We start from the raw sequence: 21694 nt of genomic DNA on the forward strand, positions 1-21694 counted from the left end.
TTTTGCACTTGTATTAGTGTTGAAAAAACACTTTTCGCACTTGTGTTCGTGTTGAAAAACCACTTTTCGCACATGTGTTGGTGCAGGAAACCACTTTTGCACTTGTATTAGTGTTGAAAAACCAGTTTTCGCACTTGTGTTAGTGTTGAAAAACCACTTTTCGCACATGTGTTGGTGCAGGAAACCACTTTTGCACTTGTATTAGTGTTGAAAAACCACATTTCGCACTTGTGTTAGTGTTGAAAAACCACTTTTCGCACTTGTGTTGGTGCAGGAAACCACTTTTGCACTTGTATTAGTGTGGAAAAACCACTTTTCGCACTTGTGTTAGTGTTGAAAAACCACTTTTCGCACTTGTGTTGGTGCAGGAGACCACTTTTGCACTTGTATTAGTGTGGAAAAACCACTTTTCACATTTGTGTTAGTGTTGAAAAACTACTTTTCGCACTTGTGTTAGTGTTGAAAAACCACTTTTCGCACTTGTGTTGGTGCAGGAAACCACTTTTGCACCTGTATTAGTGTGGAAAAAACACTTTTTGCACTTGTGATAGTGTTGAAAAACCACTTTTCGCACTTGTGTTAGTGTTGAAAAACCACTTCGCACTTGTGTTGGTGCAGGAAACCACTTTTGCACTTGTATTAGTGTGGAAAAAACACTTTTCGCACTTGTGTTAGTGTTGAAAAAACACTTTTCACACTTGTGTTGGTGCAGGAAACCACTTTTGCACTTGTATTAGTGGGGAAAAACCACTTTTCGCACTTGTGTTAGTGTTGAAAAACCACTTTTCACACTTGTGTTAGTGTTGAAAAACCACTTTTCGCACTTGTGTTAGTGTTGAAAAACCACTTTTCGCACTTGTGTTGGTGCAGGAAACCACTTTTGCACTTCTATTAGTGTGGAAAAAACACTTTTTGCACTTGTGATAGTATTGAAAAACCACTTTTCGCACTTGTGTTAGTGTTGAAAAACCACTTTTCGCACTTGTGTTGGTGCAGGAAACCACTTTTGCAGTTGTATTAGTGTGGAAAAAACACTTTTCGCACTTGTGATAGTGTTGAAAAACCACTTTTCGCACTTGTGTTAGTGTTGAAAAACCACTTTTCGCACTTGTGTTGGTGCAGGAAACCACTTTTGCACTTGTATTAGTGTGGAAAAACCACTTCTCGCACTTGTGTTAGTGTTGAAAAACCACTTTTCGCACTTGTGTTAGTGTTGAAAAACCACTTTTCGCACTTGTGTTAGTGTTGAAAAACCACTTTTCGCACTTGTGTTGGTGCAGGAAACCACTTTTGCACTTGTATTCGTGTGGGAAAAACACTTTTTGCACTTGTGATAGTGTTGAAAAACCACTTTTCGCACTTGTGGTAGTGTTGAAAAACCACTTTTCGCACTAGTGTTGGTGCAGGAAACCACTTTTGCACTTGTATTAGTGTGGAAAAAACGCTTTTTGCACTTGTATTAGTGTGGAAAAAACGCTTTTTGCACTTGTGGTAGTGTTGAAAAACCACTTTTCGCACTTGTGTTGGTGCAGGAAAACCACTTTTGCACTTGTATTAGTGTGGAAAAAACGCTTTTTGCACTTGTATTAGTGTGGAAAACCCACTTTTCGCACTTGTGTTAGTGTTGAAAAACCACTTTTCGCACTTGTGTTCGTGTTGAAAAACCACTTTTCGCACTTGTGTTGGTGCAGGAAACCACTTTTGCACTTGTATTAGTGTGGAAAAAACACTTTTTGCACTTGTGATAGTGTTGAAAAACCACTTTTCGCACTTGTGTTGGTGTTGAAAAACCACTTTTCGCACTTGTGTTGGTGCAGGAAACCACTTTTGCACTTGTATTAGTGTGGAAAACCACTTTTCGCACTTGTGTTAGTGTTGAAAAACCACTTTTTACACTTGTGTTAGTGTTGAAAAACCACTTTTCGCACTTGTGTTAGTGTTGAAAAACCACTTTTCGCACTTGTGTTGGTGCAGGAAACCACTTTTGCACTTGTATTAGTGTGGAAAACCACTTTTCGCACTTGTTTTAGTGTTGAAAAACCACTTTTCGCACTTGTGTTAGTGTTGAAAAACCACTTTTCGCACTTGTGTTGGTGCAGGAAACCACTTTTGCACTTGTATTAGTGTGGAAAAACCACTTTCCGCACTTGTGTTAGTGTTGAAAAACCACTTTTCGCACTTGTGTTAGTGTTGAAAAACCACTTTTCGCACTTGTGTTAGTGTTGAAAAACCACTTTTCGCACTTGTATTGGTGCAGGAAACCACTTTTGCACTTGTATTAGTGTGGAAAAAACACTTTTTGCACTTGTGATCGTGTTGAAAAACCACTTTTCGCACTTGTGTTAGTGTTGAAAAACCACTTTTCGCACTTGTGTTAGTGTTGAAAAACCACTTTTCGCACATGTGTTGGTGCAGGAAACCACTTTTGCACTTGTATTAGTGTTGAAAAACCAGTTTTCACACTTGTGTTAGTGTTGAAAAACCACTTTTCGCACATGTGTTGGTGCAGGAAACCACTTTTGCACTTGTATTAGTGTTGAAAAACCACATTTCGCACTTGTGTTGGTGTTGAAAAACCACTTTTCGCACTTGTGTTGGTGCAGGAAACCACTTTTGCACTTGTATTAGTGTGGCAAAACCACTTTTCGCACTTGTGTTAGTGTTGAAAAACCACTTTTCGCACTTGTGTTGGTGCAGGAAACCACTTTTGCACTTGTATTAGTGTGGAAAAACCACTTTTCACATTTGTGTTAGTGTTGAAAAACTACTTTTCGCACTTGTGTTAGTGTTGAAAAACCACTTTTCGCACTTGTGTTGGTGCAGGAAACCACTTTTGCACTTGTATTAGTGTGGAAAAAACACTTTTTGCACTTGTGATAGTGTTGAAAAACCACTTTTCGCACTTGTGTTAGTGTTGAAAAACCACTTCGCACTTGTGTTGGTGCAGGAAACCACTTTTGCACTTGTATTAGTGTGGAAAAAACACTTTTCGCACTTGTGTTAGTGTTGAAAAACCACTTTTCGCACTTGTGTTGGTGCAGGAAACCACTTTTGCACTTGTATTAGTGTGGAAAAAACACTTTTTGCACTTGTGATAGTGTTGAAAAACCACTTTTCGCACTTGTGTTAGTGTTGAAAAACCACTTTTCGCACTTGTGTTGATGCAGGAAACCACCTTTGCACTTGTATTAGTGTGGAAAAAACACTTTTTGCACTTGTGATAGTGTTGAAAAAGCACTTTTCGCACTTGTGTTAGTGTTGAAAAACCACTTTTCGCACTTGTGTTGGTGCAGGAAACCACTTTTGCACTTGTATTAGTGTGGAAAAACCACTTTTCGCACTTGTGTTAGTGTTGAAAAACCACTTTTCGCACTTGTGTTAGTGTTGAAAAACCACTTTTCGCACTTGTGTTGGTGAAGGAAACCACTTTTGCACTTGTATAAGTGTGGAAAAAACACTTTTTGCACTTGTGATAGTGTTGAAAAAAACACTTTTTGCACTTGTGTTAGTGTTGAAAAACCACTTTTCGCACTTGTGTTGGTGCAGCATACCACATTTGCACTTGTATTAGTGTTGAAAAACCACTTTTCGCACTTGTGTTAGTGTTGAAAAACCACTTTTCGCACATGTGTTGGTGCAGGAAACCACTTTTGCACTTCTATTAGTGTTGAAAAACCAGTTTTCGCACTTGTGTTAGTGTTGAAAAACCACTTTTCGCACATGTGTTGGTGCAGGAAACCACTTTTGCACTTCTATTAGTGTTGAAAAACCACTTTTCGCACTTGTGTTAGTGTTGAAAAACCACTTTTCGCACTTGTGTTGGTGCAGGATACCACATTTGCACTTGTATTAGTGATGAAAAACCACTTTTTGCACTTGTGTTAGTGTTGAAAAACCACTTTTCGCACATGTGTTGGTGCAGGAAACCACTTTTGCACTTGTATTAGTGTTGAAAAACCAGTTTTCGCACTTCTGTTAGTGTTGAAAAACCACTTTTCGCACTTGTGTTAGTGTTGAAAAACCACTTTTCGCACTTGTATTGGTGCAGGAAACCACTTTTGCACTTGTATTAGTGTGGAAAAAACACTTTTTGCACTTGTGATCGTGTTGAAAAACCACTTTTCGCACTTGTGTTAGTGTTGAAAAACCACTTTTCGCACTTGTGTTGGTGTAGGAAACCACTTTTGCACTTGTATTAGTGTTGAAAAACCACTTTTCGCACTTGTGTTAGTGTTGAAAAACCACTTTTCGCACTTGTGTTGGTGCAGGAAACCACTTTTGCACTTGTATTAGTGTGGAAAAACAACTTTTCACACTTGTGTTAGTGTTGAAAAACCACTTTTCACACTTGTGTAAGTGTTGAAAAACCACTTTTCGCACTTGTGTTGGTGCAGGAAACCATTTTTGCATTTGTATTAGTGTGGAAAAAACACTTTTTGCACTTGTGATAGTGTTGAAAAACCACTTTTCGCACTTATGTTAGTGTTGAAAAACCACTTTTCGCACTTGTGTTGGTGCAGGAAACCACTTTTGCACTTGTATTAGTGTGGAAAAACCACTTTTCGCACTTGTGTTAGTGTTGAAAAACCACTTTTCGCACTTGTGTTAGTGTTGAAAAACCACTTTTCGCACTTGTGTTGGTGCAGGATACCACTTTTGCACTTGTATTAGTGTTGAAAAAACACTTTTCGCACTTGTGTTCGTGTTGAAAAACCACTTTTCGCACATGTGTTGGTGCAGGAAACCACTTTTGCACTTGTATTAGTGTTGAAAAACCAGTTTTCGCACTTGTGTTAGTGTTGAAAAACCACTTTTCGCACATGTGTTGGTGCAGGAAACCACTTTTGCACTTGTATTAGTGTTGAAAAACCACATTTCGCACTTGTGTTAGTGTTGAAAAACCACTTTTCGCACTTGTGTTGGTGCAGGAAACCACTTTTGCACTTGTATTAGTGTGGAAAAACCACTTTTCGCACTTGTGTTAGTGTTGAAAAACCACTTTTCGCACTTGTGTTGGTGCAGGAGACCACTTTTGCACTTGTATTAGTGTGGAAAAACCACTTTTCACATTTGTGTTAGTGTTGAAAAACTACTTTTCGCACTTGTGTTAGTGTTGAAAAACCACTTTTCGCACTTGTGTTGGTGCAGGAAACCACTTTTGCACCTGTATTAGTGTGGAAAAAACACTTTTTGCACTTGTGATAGTGTTGAAAAACCACTTTTCGCACTTGTGTTAGTGTTGAAAAACCACTTCGCACTTGTGTTGGTGCAGGAAACCACTTTTGCACTTGTATTAGTGTGGAAAAAACACTTTTCGCACTTGTGTTAGTGTTGAAAAAACACTTTTCACACTTGTGTTGGTGCAGGAAACCACTTTTGCACTTGTATTAGTGGGGAAAAACCACTTTTCGCACTTGTGTTAGTGTTGAAAAACCACTTTTCACACTTGTGTTAGTGTTGAAAAACCACTTTTCGCACTTGTGTTAGTGTTGAAAAACCACTTTTCGCACTTGTGTTGGTGCAGGAAACCACTTTTGCACTTCTATTAGTGTGGAAAAAACACTTTTTGCACTTGTGATAGTATTGAAAAACCACTTTTCGCACTTGTGTTAGTGTTGAAAAACCACTTTTCGCACTTGTGTTGGTGCAGGAAACCACTTTTGCAGTTGTATTAGTGTGGAAAAAACACTTTTCGCACTTGTGATAGTGTTGAAAAACCACTTTTCGCACTTGTGTTAGTGTTGAAAAACCACTTTTCGCACTTGTGTTGGTGCAGGAAACCACTTTTGCACTTGTATTAGTGTGGAAAAACCACTTCTCGCACTTGTGTTAGTGTTGAAAAACCACTTTTCGCACTTGTGTTAGTGTTGAAAAACCACTTTTCGCACTTGTGTTAGTGTTGAAAAACCACTTTTCGCACTTGTGTTGGTGCAGGAAACCACTTTTGCACTTGTATTCGTGTGGGAAAAACACTTTTTGCACTTGTGATAGTGTTGAAAAACCACTTTTCGCACTTGTGGTAGTGTTGAAAAACCACTTTTCGCACTAGTGTTGGTGCAGGAAACCACTTTTGCACTTGTATTAGTGTGGAAAAAACGCTTTTTGCACTTGTATTAGTGTGGAAAAAACGCTTTTTGCACTTGTGTTAGTGTTGAAAAACCACTTTTCGCACTTGTGTTGGTGCAGGAAACCACTTTTGCACTTGTATTAGTGTGGAAAAACCACTTTTCGCACTTGTGTTAGTGTTGAAAAACCACTTTTCGCACTTGTGTTAGTGTTGAAAAACCACTTTTCGCACTTGTGTTGGTGAAGGAAACCACTTTTGCACTTGTATAAGTGTGGAAAAAACACTTTTTGCACTTGTGATAGTGTTGAAAAAAACACTTTTTGCACTTGTGTTAGTGTTGAAAAACCACTTTTCGCACTTGTGTTGGTGCAGGATACCACATTTGCACTTGTATTAGTGTTGAAAAACCACTTTTCGCACTTGTGTTAGTGTTGAAAAACCACTTTTCGCACATGTGTTGGTGCAGGAAACCACTTTTGCACTTCTATTAGTGTTGAAAAACCAGTTTTCGCACTTGTGTTAGTGTTGAAAAACCACTTTTCGCACATGTGTTGGTGCAGGAAACCACTTTTGCACTTCTATTAGTGTTGAAAAACCACTTTTCGCACTTGTGTTAGTGTTGAAAAACCACTTTTCGCACTTGTGTTGGTGCAGGATACCACATTTGCACTTGTATTAGTGATGAAAAACCACTTTTTGCACTTGTGTTAGTGTTGAAAAACCACTTTTCGCACATGTGTTGGTGCAGGAAACCACTTTTGCACTTGTATTAGTGTTGAAAAACCAGTTTTCGCACTTCTGTTAGTGTTGAAAAACCACTTTTCGCACTTGTGTTAGTGTTGAAAAACCACTTTTCGCACTTGTATTGGTGCAGGAAACCACTTTTGCACTTGTATTAGTGTGGAAAAAACACTTTTTGCACTTGTGATCGTGTTGAAAAACCACTTTTCGCACTTGTGTTAGTGTTGAAAAACCACTTTTCGCACTTGTGTTGGTGTAGGAAACCACTTTTGCACTTGTATTAGTGTTGAAAAACCACTTTTCGCACTTGTGTTAGTGTTGAAAAACCACTTTTCGCACTTGTGTTGGTGCAGGAAACCACTTTTGCACTTGTATTAGTGTGGAAAAACAACTTTTCACACTTGTGTTAGTGTTGAAAAACCACTTTTCACACTTGTGTAAGTGTTGAAAAACCACTTTTCGCACTTGTGTTGGTGCAGGAAACCATTTTTGCATTTGTATTAGTGTGGAAAAAACACTTTTTGCACTTGTGATAGTGTTGAAAAACCACTTTTCGCACTTATGTTAGTGTTGAAAAACCACTTTTCGCACTTGTGTTGGTGCAGGAAACCACTTTTGCACTTGTATTAGTGTGGAAAAACCACTTTTCGCACTTGTGTTAGTGTTGAAAAACCACTTTTCGCACTTGTGTTAGTGTTGAAAAACCACTTTTCGCACTTGTGTTGGTGCAGGATACCACTTTTGCACTTGTATTAGTGTTGAAAAAACACTTTTCGCACTTGTGTTCGTGTTGAAAAACCACTTTTCGCACATGTGTTGGTGCAGGAAACCACTTTTGCACTTGTATTAGTGTTGAAAAACCAGTTTTCGCACTTGTGTTAGTGTTGAAAAACCACTTTTCGCACATGTGTTGGTGCAGGAAACCACTTTTGCACTTGTATTAGTGTTGAAAAACCACATTTCGCACTTGTGTTAGTGTTGAAAAACCACTTTTCGCACTTGTGTTGGTGCAGGAAACCACTTTTGCACTTGTATTAGTGTGGAAAAACCACTTTTCGCACTTGTGTTAGTGTTGAAAAACCACTTTTCGCACTTGTGTTGGTGCAGGAGACCACTTTTGCACTTGTATTAGTGTGGAAAAACCACTTTTCACATTTGTGTTAGTGTTGAAAAACTACTTTTCGCACTTGTGTTAGTGTTGAAAAACCACTTTTCGCACTTGTGTTGGTGCAGGAAACCACTTTTGCACCTGTATTAGTGTGGAAAAAACACTTTTTGCACTTGTGATAGTGTTGAAAAACCACTTTTCGCACTTGTGTTAGTGTTGAAAAACCACTTCGCACTTGTGTTGGTGCAGGAAACCACTTTTGCACTTGTATTAGTGTGGAAAAAACACTTTTCGCACTTGTGTTAGTGTTGAAAAAACACTTTTCACACTTGTGTTGGTGCAGGAAACCACTTTTGCACTTGTATTAGTGGGGAAAAACCACTTTTCGCACTTGTGTTAGTGTTGAAAAACCACTTTTCACACTTGTGTTAGTGTTGAAAAACCACTTTTCGCACTTGTGTTAGTGTTGAAAAACCACTTTTCGCACTTGTGTTGGTGCAGGAAACCACTTTTGCACTTCTATTAGTGTGGAAAAAACACTTTTTGCACTTGTGATAGTATTGAAAAACCACTTTTCGCACTTGTGTTAGTGTTGAAAAACCACTTTTCGCACTTGTGTTGGTGCAGGAAACCACTTTTGCAGTTGTATTAGTGTGGAAAAAACACTTTTCGCACTTGTGATAGTGTTGAAAAACCACTTTTCGCACTTGTGTTAGTGTTGAAAAACCACTTTTCGCACTTGTGTTGGTGCAGGAAACCACTTTTGCACTTGTATTAGTGTGGAAAAACCACTTCTCGCACTTGTGTTAGTGTTGAAAAACCACTTTTCGCACTTGTGTTAGTGTTGAAAAACCACTTTTCGCACTTGTGTTAGTGTTGAAAAACCACTTTTCGCACTTGTGTTGGTGCAGGAAACCACTTTTGCACTTGTATTCGTGTGGGAAAAACACTTTTTGCACTTGTGATAGTGTTGAAAAACCACTTTTCGCACTTGTGGTAGTGTTGAAAAACCACTTTTCGCACTAGTGTTGGTGCAGGAAACCACTTTTGCACTTGTATTAGTGTGGAAAAAACGCTTTTTGCACTTGTATTAGTGTGGAAAAAACGCTTTTTGCACTTGTGGTAGTGTTGAAAAACCACTTTTCGCACTTGTGTTGGTGCAGGAAAACCACTTTTGCACTTGTATTAGTGTGGAAAAAACGCTTTTTGCACTTGTATTAGTGTGGAAAACCCACTTTTCGCACTTGTGTTAGTGTTGAAAAACCACTTTTCGCACTTGTGTTCGTGTTGAAAAACCACTTTTCGCACTTGTGTTGGTGCAGGAAACCACTTTTGCACTTGTATTAGTGTGGAAAAAACACTTTTTGCACTTGTGATAGTGTTGAAAAACCACTTTTCGCACTTGTGTTGGTGTTGAAAAACCACTTTTCGCACTTGTGTTGGTGCAGGAAACCACTTTTGCACTTGTATTAGTGTGGAAAACCACTTTTCGCACTTGTGTTAGTGTTGAAAAACCACTTTTTACACTTGTGTTAGTGTTGAAAAACCACTTTTCGCACTTGTGTTAGTGTTGAAAAACCACTTTTCGCACTTGTGTTGGTGCAGGAAACCACTTTTGCACTTGTATTAGTGTGGAAAACCACTTTTCGCACTTGTTTTAGTGTTGAAAAACCACTTTTCGCACTTGTGTTAGTGTTGAAAAACCACTTTTCGCACTTGTGTTGGTGCAGGAAACCACTTTTGCACTTGTATTAGTGTGGAAAAACCACTTTCCGCACTTGTGTTAGTGTTGAAAAACCACTTTTCGCACTTGTGTTAGTGTTGAAAAACCACTTTTCGCACTTGTGTTAGTGTTGAAAAACCACTTTTCGCACTTGTATTGGTGCAGGAAACCACTTTTGCACTTGTATTAGTGTGGAAAAAACACTTTTTGCACTTGTGATCGTGTTGAAAAACCACTTTTCGCACTTGTGTTAGTGTTGAAAAACCACTTTTCGCACTTGTGTTAGTGTTGAAAAACCACTTTTCGCACATGTGTTGGTGCAGGAAACCACTTTTGCACTTGTATTAGTGTTGAAAAACCAGTTTTCACACTTGTGTTAGTGTTGAAAAACCACTTTTCGCACATGTGTTGGTGCAGGAAACCACTTTTGCACTTGTATTAGTGTTGAAAAACCACATTTCGCACTTGTGTTGGTGTTGAAAAACCACTTTTCGCACTTGTGTTGGTGCAGGAAACCACTTTTGCACTTGTATTAGTGTGGCAAAACCACTTTTCGCACTTGTGTTAGTGTTGAAAAACCACTTTTCGCACTTGTGTTGGTGCAGGAAACCACTTTTGCACTTGTATTAGTGTGGAAAAACCACTTTTCACATTTGTGTTAGTGTTGAAAAACTACTTTTCGCACTTGTGTTAGTGTTGAAAAACCACTTTTCGCACTTGTGTTGGTGCAGGAAACCACTTTTGCACTTGTATTAGTGTGGAAAAAACACTTTTTGCACTTGTGATAGTGTTGAAAAACCACTTTTCGCACTTGTGTTAGTGTTGAAAAACCACTTCGCACTTGTGTTGGTGCAGGAAACCACTTTTGCACTTGTATTAGTGTGGAAAAAACACTTTTCGCACTTGTGTTAGTGTTGAAAAACCACTTTTCGCACTTGTGTTGGTGCAGGAAACCACTTTTGCACTTGTATTAGTGTGGAAAAAACACTTTTTGCACTTGTGATAGTGTTGAAAAACCACTTTTCGCACTTGTGTTAGTGTTGAAAAACCACTTTTCGCACTTGTGTTGATGCAGGAAACCACCTTTGCACTTGTATTAGTGTGGAAAAAACACTTTTTGCACTTGTGATAGTGTTGAAAAAGCACTTTTCGCACTTGTGTTAGTGTTGAAAAACCACTTTTCGCACTTGTGTTGGTGCAGGAAACCACTTTTGCACTTGTATTAGTGTGGAAAAACCACTTTTCGCACTTGTGTTAGTGTTGAAAAACCACTTTTCGCACTTGTGTTAGTGTTGAAAAACCACTTTTCGCACTTGTGTTGGTGAAGGAAACCACTTTTGCACTTGTATAAGTGTGGAAAAAACACTTTTTGCACTTGTGATAGTGTTGAAAAAAACACTTTTTGCACTTGTGTTAGTGTTGAAAAACCACTTTTCGCACTTGTGTTGGTGCAGGATACCACATTTGCACTTGTATTAGTGTTGAAAAACCACTTTTCGCACTTGTGTTAGTGTTGAAAAACCACTTTTCGCACATGTGTTGGTGCAGGAAACCACTTTTGCACTTCTATTAGTGTTGAAAAACCAGTTTTCGCACTTGTGTTAGTGTTGAAAAACCACTTTTCGCACATGTGTTGGTGCAGGAAACCACTTTTGCACTTCTATTAGTGTTGAAAAACCACTTTTCGCACTTGTGTTAGTGTTGAAAAACCACTTTTCGCACTTGTGTTGGTGCAGGATACCACATTTGCACTTGTATTAGTGATGAAAAACCACTTTTTGCACTTGTGTTAGTGTTGAAAAACCACTTTTCGCACATGTGTTGGTGCAGGAAACCACTTTTGCACTTGTATTAGTGTTGAAAAACCAGTTTTCGCACTTCTGTTAGTGTTGAAAAACCACTTTTCGCACTTGTGTTAGTGTTGAAAAACCACTTTTCGCACTTGTATTGGTGCAGGAAACCACTTTTGCACTTGTATTAGTGTGGAAAAAACACTTTTTGCACTTGTGATCGTGTTGAAAAACCACTTTTCGCACTTGTGTTAGTGTTGAAAAACCACTTTTCGCACTTGTGTTGGTGTAGGAAACCACTTTTGCACTTGTATTAGTGTTGAAAAACCACTTTTCGCACTTGTGTTAGTGTTGAAAAACCACTTTTCGCACTTGTGTTGGTGCAGGAAACCACTTTTGCACTTGTATTAGTGTGGAAAAACAACTTTTCACACTTGTGTTAGTGTTGAAAAACCACTTTTCACACTTGTGTAAGTGTTGAAAAACCACTTTTCGCACTTGTGTTGGTGCAGGAAACCATTTTTGCATTTGTATTAGTGTGGAAAAAACACTTTTTGCACTTGTGATAGTGTTGAAAAACCACTTTTCGCACTTATGTTAGTGTTGAAAAACCACTTTTCGCACTTGTGTTGGTGCAGGAAACCACTTTTGCACTTGTATTAGTGTGGAAAAACCACTTTTCGCACTTGTGTTAGTGTTGAAAAACCACTTTTCGCACTTGTGTTAGTGTTGAAAAACCACTTTTCGCACTTGTGTTGGTGCAGGATACCACTTTTGCACTTGTATTAGTGTTGAAAAAACACTTTTCGCACTTGTGTTCGTGTTGAAAAACCACTTTTCGCACATGTGTTGGTGCAGGAAACCACTTTTGCACTTGTATTAGTGTTGAAAAACCAGTTTTCGCACTTGTGTTAGTGTTGAAAAACCACTTTTCGCACATGTGTTGGTGCAGGAAACCACTTTTGCACTTGTATTAGTGTTGAAAAACCACATTTCGCACTTGTGTTAGTGTTGAAAAACCACTTTTCGCACTTGTGTTGGTGCAGGAAACCACTTTTGCACTTGTATTAGTGTGGAAAAACCACTTTTCGCACTTGTGTTAGTGTTGAAAAACCACTTTTCGCACTTGTGTTGGTGCAGGAGACCACTTTTGCACTTGTATTAGTGTGGAAAAACCACTTTTCACATTTGTGTTAGTGTTGAAAAACTACTTTTCGCACTTGTGTTAGTGTTGAAAAACCACTTTTCGCACTTGTGTTGGTGCAGGAAACCACTTTTGCACCTGTATTAGTGTGGAAAAAACACTTTTTGCACTTGTGATAGTGTTGAAAAACCACTTTTCGCACTTGTGTTAGTGTTGAAAAACCACTTCGCACTTGTGTTGGTGCAGGAAACCACTTTTGCACTTGTATTAGTGTGGAAAAAACACTTTTCGCACTTGTGTTAGTGTTGAAAAAACACTTTTCACACTTGTGTTGGTGCAGGAAACCACTTTTGCACTTGTATTAGTGGGGAAAAACCACTTTTCGCACTTGTGTTAGTGTTGAAAAACCACTTTTCACACTTGTGTTAGTGTTGAAAAACCACTTTTCGCACTTGTGTTAGTGTTGAAAAACCACTTTTCGCACTTGTGTTGGTGCAGGAAACCACTTTTGCACTTCTATTAGTGTGGAAAAAACACTTTTTGCACTTGTGATAGTATTGAAAAACCACTTTTCGCACTTGTGTTAGTGTTGAAAAACCACTTTTCGCACTTGTGTTGGTGCAGGAAACCACTTTTGCAGTTGTATTAGTGTGGAAAAAACACTTTTCGCACTTGTGATAGTGTTGAAAAACCACTTTTCGCACTTGTGTTAGTGTTGAAAAACCACTTTTCGCACTTGTGTTGGTGCAGGAAACCACTTTTGCACTTGTATTAGTGTGGAAAAACCACTTCTCGCACTTGTGTTAGTGTTGAAAAACCACTTTTCGCACTTGTGTTAGTGTTGAAAAACCACTTTTCGCACTTGTGTTAGTGTTGAAAAACCACTTTTCGCACTTGTGTTGGTGCAGGAAACCACTTTTGCACTTGTATTCGTGTGGGAAAAACACTTTTTGCACTTGTGATAGTGTTGAAAAACCACTTTTCGCACTTGTGGTAGTGTTGAAAAACCACTTTTCGCACTAGTGTTGGTGCAGGAAACCACTTTTGCACTTGTATTAGTGTGGAAAAAACGCTTTTTGCACTTGTATTAGTGTGGAAAAAACGCTTTTTGCACTTGTGGTAGTGTTGAAAAACCACTTTTCGCACTTGTGTTGGTGCAGGAAAACCACTTTTGCACTTGTATTAGTGTGGAAAAAACGCTTTTTGCACTTGTATTAGTGTGGAAAACCCACTTTTCGCACTTGTGTTAGTGTTGAAAAACCACTTTTCGCACTTGTGTTCGTGTTGAAAAACCACTTTTCGCACTTGTGTTGGTGCAGGAAACCACTTTTGCACTTGTATTAGTGTGGAAAAAACACTTTTTGCACTTGTGATAGTGTTGAAAAACCACTTTTCGCACTTGTGTTGGTGTTGAAAAACCACTTTTCGCACTTGTGTTGGTGCAGGAAACCACTTTTGCACTTGTATTAGTGTGGAAAACCACTTTTCGCACTTGTGTTAGTGTTGAAAAACCACTTTTTACACTTGTGTTAGTGTTGAAAAACCACTTTTCGCACTTGTGTTAGTGTTGAAAAACCACTTTTCGCACTTGTGTTGGTGCAGGAAACCACTTTTGCACTTGTATTAGTGTGGAAAACCACTTTTCGCACTTGTGTTAGTGTTGAAAAACCACTTTTCGCACTTGTGTTAGTGTTGAAAAACCACTTTTCGCACTTGTGTTGGTGCAGGAAACCACTTTTGCACTTGTATTAGTGTGGAAAAACCACTTTCCGCACTTGTGTTAGTGTTGAAAAACCACTTTTCGCACTTGTGTTAGTGTTGAAAAACCACTTTTCGCACTTGTGTTAGTGTTGAAAAACCACTTTTCGCACTTGTATTGGTGCAGGAAACCACTTTTGCACTTGTATTAGTGTGGAAAAAACACTTTTTGCACTTGTGATCGTGTTGAAAAACCACTTTTCGCACTTGTGTTAGTGTTGAAAAACCACTTTTCGCACTTGTGTTGGTGTAGGAAACCACTTTTGCACTTGTATTAGTGTTGAAAAACCACTTTTCGCACTTGTGTTAGTGTTGAAAAACCACTTTTCGCACTTGTGTTGGTGCAGGAAACCACTTTTGCACTTGTATTAGTGTGGAAAAACAACTTTTCACACTTGTGTTAGTGTTGAAAAACCACTTTTCACACTTGTGTAAGTGTTGAAAAACCACTTTTCGCACTTGTGTTGGTGCAGGAAACCATTTTTGCATTTGTTTTAGTGTGGAAAAAACACTTTTTGCACTTGTGATAGTGTTGAAAAACCACTTTTCGCACTTATGTTAGTGTTGAAAAACCACTTTTCGCACTTGTGTTGGTGCAGGAAACCACTTTTGCACTTGTATTAGTGTGGAAAAACCACTTTTCGCACTTGTGTTAGTGTTGAAAAACCACTTTTCGCACTTGTGTTAGTGTTGAAAAACCACTTTTCGCACTTGTGTTGGTGCAGGATACCACTTTTGCACTTGTATTAGTGTTGAAAAAACACTTTTCGCACTTGTGTTCGTGTTGGAAAACCACTTTTCGCACATGTGTTGGTGCAGGAAACCACTTTTGCACTTGTATTAGTGTTGAAAAACCAGTTTTCGCACTTGTGTTAGTGTTGAAAAACCACTTTTCGCACATGTGTTGGTGCAGGAAACCACTTTTGCACTTGTATTAGTGTTGAAAAACCACATTTCGCACTTGTGTTAGTGTTGAAAAACCACTTTTCGCACTTGTGTTGGTGCAGGAAACCACTTTTGCACTTGTATTAGTGTGGAAAAACCACTTTTCGCACTTGTGTTAGTGTTGAAAAACCACTTTTCGCACTTGTGTTGGTGCAGGAGACCACTTTTGCACTTGTATTAGTGTGGAAAAACCACTTTTCACATTTGTGTTAGTGTTGAAAAACTACTTTTCGCACTTGTGTTAGTGTTGAAAAACCACTTTTCGCACTTGTGTTGGTGCAGGAAACCACTTTTGCACCTGTATTAGTGTGGAAAAAACACTTTTTGCACTTGTGATAGTGTTGAAAAACCACTTTTCGCACTTGTGTTAGTGTTGAAAAACCACTTCGCACTTGTGTTGGTGCAGGAAACCACTTTTGCACTTGTATTAGTGTGGAAAAAACACTTTTCGCACTTGTGTTAGTGTTGAAAAAACACTTTTCACACTTGTGTTGGTGCAGGAAACCACTTTTGCACTTGTATTAGTGGGGAAAAACCACTTTTCGCACTTGTGTTAGTGTTGAAAAACCACTTTTCACACTTGTGTTAGTGTTGAAAAACCACTTTTCGCACTTGTGTTAGTGTTGAAAAACCACTTTTCGCACTTGTGTTGGTGCAGGAACCACTTTTCGCACTTGTGTTAGTGTTGAAAAACCACTTTTCACACTTGTGTTAGTGTTGAAAAACCACTTTTCGCACTTGTGTTAGTGTTGAAAAACCACTTTTCGCACTTGTGTTGGTGCAGGAAACCACTTTTGCACTTCTATTAGTGTGGAAAAAACACTTTTTGCACTTGTGATAGTATTGAAAAACCACTTTTCGCACTTGTGTTAGTGTTGAAAAACCACTTTTCGCACTTGTGTTGGTGCAGGAAACCACTTTTGCAGTTGTATTAGTGTGGAAAAAACACTTTTCGCACTTGTGATAGTGTTGAAAAACCACTTTTCGCACTTGTGTTAGTGTTGAAAAACCACTTTTCGCACTTGTGTTGGTGCAGGAAACCACTTTTGCACTTGTATTAGTGTGGAAAAACCACTTCTCGCACTTGTGTTAGTGTTGAAAAACCACTTTTCGCACTTGTGTTAGTGTTGAAAAACCACTTTTCGCACTTGTGTTAGTGTTGAAAAACCACTTTTCGCACTTGTGTTGGTGCAGGAAACCACTTTTGCACTTGTATTCGTGTGGGAAAAACACTTTTTGCACTTGTGATAGTGTTGAAAAACCACTTTTCGCACTTGTGGTAGTGTTGAAAAACCACTTTTCGCACTTGTGTTGGTGCAGGAAAACAACTTTTGCACTTGTATTAGTGTGGAAAAAACGCTTTTTGCACTTGTATTAGTGTGGAAAACCCACTTTTCGCACTTGTGTTAGTGTTGAAAAACCACTTTTCGCACTTGTGTTCGTGTTGAAAAACCACTTTTCGCACTTGTGTTGGTGCAGGAAACCACTTTTGCACTTGTATTAGTGTGGAAAAAACACTTTTTGCACTTGTGATAGTGTTGAAAAACCACTTTTTGCACTTGTGTTGGTGTTGAAAAACCACTTTTCGCACTTGTGTTGGTGCAGGAAACCACTTTTGCACTTGTATTAGTGTGGAAAACCACTTTTCGCACTTGTGTTAGTGTTGAAAAACCACTTTTTACACTTGTGTTAGTGTTGAAAAACCACTTTTCGCACTTGTGTTAGTGTTGAAAAACCACTTTTCGCACTTGTGTTGGTGCAGGAAACCACTTTTGCACTTGTATTAGTGTGGAAAACCACTTTTCGCACTTGTGTTAGTGTTGAAAAACCACTTTTCGCACTTGTGTTAGTGTTGAAAAACCACTTTTCGCACTTGTGTTGGTGCAGGAAACCACTTTTGCACTTGTATTAGTGTGGAAAAACCACTTTCCGCACTTGTGTTAGTGTTGAAAAACCACTTTTCGCACTTGTGTTAGTGTTGAAAAACCACTTTTCGCACTTGTGTTAGTGTTGAAAAACCACTTTTCGCACTTGTGTTGGTGCAGGAAACCACTTTTGCACTTGTATTAGTGTGGAAAAAACACTTTTTGCACTTGTGATATTGTTGAAAAACCACTTTTCGCACTTGTGTTAGTGTTGAAAAACCACTTTTCGCACTTGTGTTGGTGCAGGAAACCACTTTTGCACTTGTATTAGTGTGGAAAAACCACTTTTCGCACTTGTGTTAGTGTTGAAAAACCACTTTTCACACTTGTGTTAGTGTTGAAAAACCACTTTTCGCACTTGTGTTAGTGTTGAAAAACCACTTTTCGCACTTGTGTTGGTGCAGGAAACCACTTTTGCACTTGTATTAGTGTGGAAAAACCACTTTCCGCACTTGTGTTAGTGTTGAAAAACCACTTTTCGCACTTGTGTTAGTGTTGAAAAACCACTTTTCGCACTTGTGTTAGTGTTGAAAAACCACTTTTCGCACTTGTGTTGGTGCAGGAAACCACTTTTGCACTTGTATTAGTGTGGAAAAAACACTTTTTGCACTTGTGATAGTGTTGAAAAACCACTTTTCGCACTTGTGTTAGTGTTGAAAAACCACTTTTCGCACTTGTGTTGGTGCAGGAAACCACTTTTGCACTTGTATTAGTGTGGAAAAACCACTTTCCGCACTTGTGTTAGTGTGGAAAAACCACTTTCCGCATTTGTGTTAGTGTTGAAAAACCACTTTTCGCACTTGTGTTAGTGTTGAAAAACCACTTTTCGCACTTGTGTTAGTGTTGAAAAACCACTTTTCGCACTTGTGTTGGTGCAGGAAACCACTTTTGCACTTGTATTAGTGTGGAAAAAACACTTTTTGCACTTGTGATAGTGTTGAAAAACCACTTTCCGCACTTGTGTTAGTGTTGAAAAACCACTTTTCGCATTTGTGTTAGTGTTGAAAAACTACTTTTCGCACTTGTGTTAGTGTTGAAAAACCACTTTTCGCACTTGTGTTGGTGCAGGAAACCACTTTTGCACTTGTATTAGTGTGGAAAAAACACTTTTTGCACTTGTGATAGTGTTGAAAAACCACTTTTCGCACTTGTGTTAGTGTTGAAAAACCACTTTTCGCACTTGTTTTGGTGCAGGAAACCACTTTTGCACTTGTATTAGTGTGGAAAAACCACTTTTCGCACTTGTGTTAGTGTTGAAAAACCACTTTTCACACTTGTGTTAGTGTTGAAAAACCACTTTTCGCACTTGTGTTAGTGTTGAAAAACCACTTTTCGCACTTGTGTTGGTGCAGGAAACCACTTTTGCACTTCTATTAGTGTGGAAAAAACACTTTTTGCACTTGTGATAGTGTTGAAAAACCACTTTTCGCACTTGTGTTAGTGTTGAAAAACCACTTTTCGCACTTGTGTTGGTGCAGGAAACCACTTTTGCAGTTGTATTAGTGTGGAAAAAACACTTTTTGCACTTGTGATAGTGTTGAAAAACCACTTTTCGCACTTGTGTTAGTGTTGAAAAACCACTTTTCGCACTTGTGTTGGTGCAGGAAACCACTTTTGCACTTGTATTAGTGTGGAAAAACCACTTTTCGCACTTGTGTTAGTGTTGAAAACCACTTTTCGCACTTGTGTTAGTGTTGAAAAACCACTTTTCGCACTTGTGTTAGTGTTGAAAAACCACTTTTCGCACTTGTGTTGGTGCAGGAAACCACTTTTGCACTTGTATTCGTGTGGAAAAAACACTTTTTGCACTTGTGATAGTGTTGAAAAACCACTTTTCGCACTTGTGGTAGTGTTGAAAAACCACTTTTCGCACTTGTGTTGGTGCAGGAAACCACTTTTGCACTTGTATTAGTGTGGAAAAAACGCTTTTTGCACTTGTATTAGTGTGGAAAAAACGCTTTTTGCACTTGTGGTAGTGTTGAAAAACCACTTTTCACACTTGTGTTGGTGCAGGAAAACCACTTTTGCACTTGTATTAGTGTGGAAAAAACGCTTTTTGCACTTGTATTAGTGTGGAAAAACCACTTTTTACACTTGTGTTAGTGTTGAAAAACCACTTTTCGCACTTGTGTTAGTGTTGAAAAACCACTTTTCGCACTTGTGTTGGTGCAGGAAACCACTTTTGCACTTGTATTAGTGTGGAAAACCACTTTTCGCACTTGTGTTAGTGTTGAAAAACCACTTTTCGCACTTGTGTTAGTGTTGAAAAACCACTTTTCGCACTTGTGTTGGTGCAGGAAACCACTTTTGCACTTGTATTAGTGTGGAAAAACCACTTTCCGCACTTGTGTTAGTGTTGAAAAACCACTTTTCGCACTTGTGTTAGTGTTGAAAAACCACTTTTCGCACTTGTGTTAGTGTTGAAAAACCACTTTTCGCACTTGTGTTGGTGCAGGAAACCACTTTTGCACTTGTATTAGTGTGGAAAAAACACTTTTTGCACTTGTGATATTGTTGAAAAACCACTTTTCGCACTTGTGTTAGTGTTGAAAAACCACTTTTCGCACTTGTGTTGGTGCAGGAAACCACTTTTGCACTTGTATTAGTGTGGAAAAACCACTTTTCGCACTTGTGTTAGTGTTGAAAAACCACTTTTCACACTTGTGTTAGTGTTGAAAAACCACTTTTCGCACTTGTGTTAGTGTTGAAAAACCACTTTTCGCACTTGTGTTGGTGCAGGAAACCACTTTTGCACTTGTATTAGTGTGGAAAAACCACTTTCCGCACTTGTGTTAGTGTTGAAAAACCACTTTTCGCACTTGTGTTAGTGTTGAAAAACCACTTTTCGCACTTGTGTTAGTGTTGAAAAACCACTTTTCGCACTTGTGTTGGTGCAGGAAACCACTTTTGCACTTGTATTAGTGTGGAAAAAACACTTTTTGCACTTGTGATAGTGTTGAAAAAACCACTTTTCGCACTTGTGTTAGTGTTGAAAAACCACTTTTCGCACTTGTGTTGGTGCAGGAAACCACTTTTGCACTTGTATTAGTGTGGAAAAACCACTTTCCGCACTTGTGTTAGTGTGGAAAAACCACTTTCCGCATTTGTGTTAGTGTTGAAAAACCACTTTTCGCACTTGTGTTAGTGTTGAAAAACCACTTTTCGCACTTGTGTTAGTGTTGAAAAACCACTTTTCGCACTTGTGTTGGTGCAGGAAACCACTTTTGCACTTGTATTAGTGTGGAAAAAACACTTTTTGCACTTGTGATAGTGTTGAAAAACCACTTTCCGCACTTGTGTTAGTGTTGAAAAACCACTTTTCGCACTTGTGTTAGTGTTGAAAAACTACTTTTCGCACTTGTGTTAGTGTTGAAAAACCACTTTTCGCACTTGTGTTGGTGCAGGAAACCACTTTTGCACTTGTATTAGTGTGGAAAAAACACTTTTTGCACTTGTGATAGTGTTGAAAAACCACTTTTCGCACTTGTGTTAGTGTTGAAAAACCACTTTTCGCACTTGTGTTGGTGCAGGAAACCACTTTTGCACTTGTATTAGTGTGGAAAAACCACTTTTCGCACTTGTGTTAGTGTTGAAAAACCACTTTTCACACTTGTGTTAGTGTTGAAAAACCACTTTTCCGCACTTGTGTTAGTGTTGAAAAACCACTTTTCGCACTTGTGTTGGTGCAGGAAACCACTTTTGCACTTCTATTAGTGTGGAAAAAACACTTTTTGCACTTGTGATAGTGTTGAAAAACCCACTTTTCGCACTTGTGTTAGTGTTGAAAAACCACTTTTCGCACTTGTGTTGGTGCAGGAAACCACTTTTGCAGTTGTATTAGTGTGGAAAAAACACTTTTTGCACTTGTGATAGTGTTGAAAAACCACTTTTCGCACTTGTGTTAGTGTTGAAAAACCACTTTTCGCACTTGTGTTGGTGCAGGAAACCACTTTTGCACTTGTATTAGTGTGGAAAAACCACTTTTCGCACTTGTGTTAGTGTTGAAAACCACTTTTCGCACTTGTGTTAGTGTTGAAAAACCACTTTTCGCACTTGTGTTAGTGTTGAAAAACCACTTTTCGCACTTGTGTTGGTGCAGGAAACCACTTTTGCACTTGTATTCGTGTGGAAAAAACACTTTTGCACTTGTGATAGTGTTGAAAAACCACTTTTCGCACTTGTGGTAGTGTTGAAAAACCACTTTTCGCACTTGTGTTGGTGCAGGAAACCACTTTTGCACTTGTATTAGTGTGGAAAAAACGCTTTTTGCACTTGTATTAGTGTGGAAAAAACGCTTTTTGCACTTGTGGTAGTGTTGAAAAACCACTTTTCGCACTTGTGTTGGTGCAGGAAAACCACTTTTGCACTTGTATTAGTGTGGAAAAAACGCTTTTTGCACTTGTATTAGTGTGGAAAACCCACTTTTCGCACTTGTGTTAGTGTTGAAAAACCACTTTTCGCACTTGTGTTCGTGTTGAAAAACCACTTTTCGC

Source organism: Myxine glutinosa, chromosome 5 (assembly GCF_964187855.1).
Source record: "Myxine glutinosa chromosome 5, kmMyxGlut1.1, whole genome shotgun sequence".
NCBI classification, from domain to species: Eukaryota; Metazoa; Chordata; class Myxini; order Myxiniformes; family Myxinidae; genus Myxine; species Myxine glutinosa.